At 29.1% G+C, this 6,000-nt stretch overlaps 1 long non-coding RNA gene across 1 annotated transcript in view; it reads left to right on the top strand.

Moving 5' to 3' along the window:
- Window positions 1–584: 584 nt before the first annotated feature.
- The window catches only part of LOC126291642 (uncharacterized), a 32,541-nt gene continuing 27,125 nt past the window's right edge, over window positions 585–6,000 (top strand). The window contains exon 1 of the long non-coding RNA XR_007551828.1: window positions 585–916. This is a non-coding gene — a long non-coding RNA (uncharacterized LOC126291642). The remainder of the gene's footprint in view (window positions 917–6,000) is intronic.

The raw sequence follows: 6,000 nt of genomic DNA, 5'->3' as shown, positions 1-6,000 counted from the left end.
TTAATTTATTTAATTTAACTGATATTGGCTCTGAGATGTGTACACATCGCCCTTCGCTCTCTTTATTGATTATTCTATTCTATTTTAAAGTAGCTTCAATTTAGATGAGATAAGTCGTAACATAGTACATGTACTGGAAAGTGTAACTAGGAAGAGTTTCAAGATATAACTTATTAGTAAAGTGTTTCATTTACACTGAAAATTTTTCTGTGCAAATCAGGATATCTTGATTATTTATTTTATTATATTTATTTTTTGTTTATTTAATTATGTAATATAAATAATTTTATTGTATTTTTGTCTTAGTATATTTTATAGAATTGATTTTTTAAATTATAGTGTATTGGTAATGTAAGTGTTTTATGAAATATTATTTTAAATTTTTTTAAGTAGATTTTATTTATTGTACCTTTTGTATCAGGGTTTATCAAAATGTTAGTATTTATTTTACTTGTCTCGATTTGGGTTGATTTATAAATAATTTATAGTTAATGTATCATAATTATTATTAAATTATTTATAGAAATGAGATGTTAATCGTTTCCCAAGATATCTAGTTTCTTAAGAAAAAATTTAATTATTTAATTTTTTAAGTAAAAATATTAACTTATTTATTCTTTAAGGGATAAGCTTTGAGGTTAATAACCTATAATTTATTTTATAGAAATATAATAGTAAGCTTTAAACCAGCTATCTTTAAGATTACGTTTTAGTTCATTATTTTTTATTTTGATTTTATAAATATTTTAGGTTTTTTATTAAGATTATTAATTTTATTTTAAAATTTTTGTAATAATGATAGAATTAGTATATTTATTTGTATGAAATTTTTACCTTGTGAACTTATTATAAGGAACTAGGCAAAATTGATTTCCGCCTGTTTAGCAAAAACATGTGCTCTTGTTTATACTTTGAGGTCTGGCCTGCTCACTGAGCGTATTTTTAAAGAGCCGCGGTATATTGACCGTGCAATGGTAGCATAATCATTAGTCTCTTAATTAGTGGCTGGAATGAATGGCTTGACGAGAAATCAACTGTCTCTTAATAAATTTTTGAATTTAACTTTTGAGTCAAAAGGCTTAAATTCTTCTTTAGGACGAGAAGACCCTATAGAGCTTGACATTTTACTTTTATATAGTTTTTTGTTTGTCTTTCTATATTTAATGATGATGTTTTGTTGGGGTGACATGAAGAATAGATTAACTCTTCATTATTATATCATTTATTTATGTTTGTTATTTTGATCCATAATTTATGATCATAAGATTAAGTTACCTTAGGGATACAGTGTAATTGTTTTTGAGAGCTCATATCGACAAAGCTGATTGCGACCTCGATGTTGGATTAAGAAAAATTTTGGGTGCAGGGGCCCAATGATTAGGTCTGTTCGACCTTAAAATTCTTACATGATCTGTAAATTGGATTTTTCATCATGTATTATTTATAGTTAATCCTGAAAATAGTGGATATCATTGAATAACACCTCCTATAATTGCAAATACTGCTCCTATAGATAATACATAATGAAAGTGGGCTACTACATAATATGTATCATGTAATACAATATCAAGTGATGAATTTGCTAATACTAATCCTGTTAATCCACCAATTGTAAATAGGAAAATAAATCCTAGAGCTCATAATAATGGTGGATTGAACTTGAATATAGTTCCATATAATGTAGCTAATCATCTAAATACCTTAATTCCTGTAGGTACAGCAATAATTATTGTTGCTGATGTAAAATATGCTCGTGTGTCAACATCCATTACTACTGTAAATATATGATGTGCTCATACAATAAATCCTATTAGTCCAATTGATAGTATAGCATAAATTATACCTAATGTTCCAAATGATTCAATTTTTCCTCTTTCTTGACATACAATATGTGAAATAATTCCGAACCCCGGTACAATTAAAATATAAACTTCTGGGTGTCCAAAGAATCAAAATAGATGTTGATATAGAATTGGGTCACCCCCTCCTGCAGGGTCAAAGAATGATGTATTTAAATTTCGATCTGTTAATAATATAGTAATAGCTCCTGCTAAAACTGGAAGTGAAAGAAGGAGAAGTAATGCTGTAATAGCTACTGATCATACAAATAAAGGTGTTTGATCTCAAGTTATACTTTCTGATCGTATATTAATTGCTGTTGTAATGAAATTTACTGCACCAAGAATAGATGATACACCTGCTAAGTGTAGTGAAAAAATAGCTAGATCTACAGATGCACCCCCGTGTGCAATAGCTCCTGCTAGAGGAGGGTAAACTGTTCATCCTGTACCAGCACCATTATCTACTATAGAAGATGTAAGAAGAAGGGTTAGTGAAAGTGGTAGTAATCAATAACTTATATTATTTATTCGTGGAAATGCTATATCTGGTGCACCAATTATTAGTGGAACAAGTCAATTACCAAATCCACCAATTATAATAGGTATTACTATAAAGAAAATTATTACGAATGCGTGAGCTGTAATAATAACTCTATAAATCTGGTCATCCCCAATTAGAGATCCGGGTTGACCAAGTTCAGCACGAATAAGTATTCTTATTGATGTTCCTACTATTCCTGCTCATGCTCCAAATAGAAAATATAAAGTACCAATGTCCTTATGGTGTGTTGAGAATAATCATTTTTGCGGTAAGATGGCTGAATTTTAGGTGGTAGACTGTAAATCTACTTATGAGATGTTTTCTCTCTTATCATATTTAGGTCTTATATTCAATTATGATTCTAGACTGCAATTCTAGAGGTGTAAAATTTTACTAAGGCCTAAACGATTATTCTTTTAATTATAACTTTGAAGGTTATTTGTTTGATTAACTTAAGTCCTTAGTATAATGAAATTAAGGTTGATGTTGAAATCAATCGTATTGTTGAAATTATTACTGTTATAGGAAGAATGACTCTTGATTTTTGGGACTTTATCTTTATAGATCACGAATTTTCTGTGTATGATATAATTAGAGCTGAGAATCTAATACGTATATAGTAGTAGAGTGTAATTGTAGTTAATACAACTATAATAGTTATAATAGTTGTTATATTGTTTTCTATTAACGATTGTATTACAATTCATTTTGGTAAGAATCCAAGGAATGGTGGTAGTCCACCTAAAGATAATAAAGATAAGAATATTATGAATTTAATTTCGGTTTTTATATTTCTGGCTGAATAAATTTGATTTATGAAAAATAAATTTATTTACTTTTTACGTTTTAAAAATAAAGGATTGGCCTTTTATTAGAAAATATTTATTAATGGCAACATGATCAAATTTATCACTTCAAGATGGAGCTTCACCATTAATGGAACAATTATCATTCTTTCATGATCATACTATGGTCGTATTATTATTAATTACAGTAATTGTAGGTTATGCCTTAAGTTATATATTATTTATTGCCTATACTAACCGTAATATACTTCATGGACATTTAATTGAAACAATCTGAACAGCTTTACCAGCAATTACATTAATTTTTATTGCCCTTCCATCATTACGACTATTATATTTACTTGATGATTCAGTAGATGCAATAATCACAATTAAAACCATTGGACGACAATGATATTGAAGATATGAATATTCAGACTTCATAGATGTAGAATTTGACACTTATATAACACCAGAACAAGACCTAGAAAACGATGGATTTCGACTGCTAGATGTAGATAACTGAACAATCCTACCAATAAATACAGAAGTACGAGTATTAACAAGAGCATCAGATGTTCTACACTCATGAGCAGTCCCTGCATTAGGGGTTAAAATTGATGCAACGCCAGGTCGGTTAAATCAAGGAACATTCACAATAAATCGACCTGGATTATTCTTTGGACAATGCTCAGAAATCTGTGGAGCAAACCACAGATTTATACCAATTGTAATTGAAAGAACTTCAGTAAATTTATTTATTAAGTGTTTATCTAAGGTAATTTAAGGAGTTAGTTAAAATAAATAACATTAGAGTGTCAATCTAAAGTAACTAAAAAAATTAGTACACCTTGAAATTCATCAGATGACTGAAAGTAAGTAATGGTCTCTTAAACCAAATAATAGTAAATTAACGACTACTTCTGATGGGGAAATTATATCCAAATCCCTCAAATATCCCCTCTTATATGATTCTCACTATTCATTATATTTTCAGCTACATTAATCTTGTTTCATCAAATAAACTTCTTCTCAGTTAAACCTAACCTTATTAAAAGAGCAGAAAAAGGAACAATTGAAATAAAAAACTTAAATTGAAAATGATAACAAATCTATTCTCAACATTTGACCCATCAACTAACATCTTTAATTTATCATTAAATTGAACTAGAACATTTCTAGGACTATTATTAATCCCATCACTATTTTGACTTACACCATCACGAATTAACATTATCTGAAATAAACTAAATTTGACCTTACATAATGACTTTAAAACACTACTTGGACCAAAATCATTTTTTGGAACAACATTCATTTTCATCTCAATTCTTATTATAATATTATTTAACAATTTCATAGGATTATTCCCTTATATTTTTACTAGAACAAGACATTTAGCATTAACATTTGCAATTGCCCTACCTATATGGCTAAGATTTATATTATTTGGATGAATTAACCATACTAATCATATATTTACACACCTTGTACCACAAGGTACACCGCCCGCATGAATATCATTTATAGTAATAATTGAAACAATTAGTAATGTTATTCGACCAGGTACATTAGCAGTACGGTTAGCAGCAAATATAATTGCAGGACACTTATTATTAACCTTATTAGGAAACACAGGACCATCTATAGCAATAAACTTAATCTCATTACTAATTATTGGACAAATACTTCTATTAATTCTAGAATCAGCAGTAGCAATAATTCAAGCCTATGTTTTCTCAATTCTAAGAACTCTATATTCTAGAGAAGTATATTAAACCTATGTTAACAACTCACTCAAACCACCCATTCCACTTAGTAGACTATAGACCTTGACCATTAACAGGAGCAGGAACAATAGTATCAGGACTAGAAAAATGATTCCACCTATTTAATATTAACTTATTTATAATTGGATTTGGAATTACCCTACTAACCATAATTCAACGATGACGAGATGTAGTACGAGAAGGAACATATCAAGGATTACATACAGGATTTGTATCAATTGGATTACGATGAGGAATAATTTTATTTATTGCATCAGAGGTATTATTTTTCGTTTCTTTTTTTTGAGCATTCTTTAGAAGAAGATTAGCACCAACAATTGAACTAGGAATACTATGACCTCCAATAGGAATTCAACCCTTTAACCCTATACAAATTCCATTACTTAATACAGCTATTCTTTTAGCATCAGGAGTAACAGTAACATGAGCACATCATAGTTTAATGGAATCTAATCATACTCAAGCACTACAAGGATTATCCTTCACAGTGTTATTAGGACTATACTTTACAATACTCCAAGCATATGAATATTGAGAAGCACCTTTTACCATTGCAGATGCAGTTTATGGGTCAACATTCTTTGTTGCAACAGGATTCCATGGTTTACACGTAATTATTGGAACAATCTCTTTATCAACATGTCTACTTGACACTCAATAAATCAATTCTCACCAAGACACCACTTTGGATTTGAAGCAGCAGCATGATACTGACACTTCGTAGACGTAGTATGATTATTCTTATATATCTCTATTTATTGATGAGGTAGATAATTGTTTTTCTAGTATAAATAGTACATTTGACTTCCAATCAGAAAGCTTGATATAAATCAAGAAAAACAATTCTAATTCTATCCACAAGAGTTTTCATTAGATTTATTATTCCAATAATTGTTATAATCCTGGCAACAACACTATCAAAAAAATTAATTAATGATCGAGAAAAAAGATCACCATTTGAATGTGGGTTTGATCCAAAAAGATCAGCACGAATACCATTCTCACTACGATTCTTCCTAATCGCAGTAATCTTTTTAATTTTT

The sequence above is a fragment of the Schistocerca gregaria genome, chromosome 9, assembly GCF_023897955.1.
Source record: "Schistocerca gregaria isolate iqSchGreg1 chromosome 9, iqSchGreg1.2, whole genome shotgun sequence".
NCBI lineage: Eukaryota > Metazoa > Arthropoda > Insecta > Orthoptera > Acrididae > Schistocerca > Schistocerca gregaria.
The sequence above is the reverse complement of the archived record's forward strand: the minus strand, read 5'-3'. Positions and strand labels throughout refer to the sequence as shown.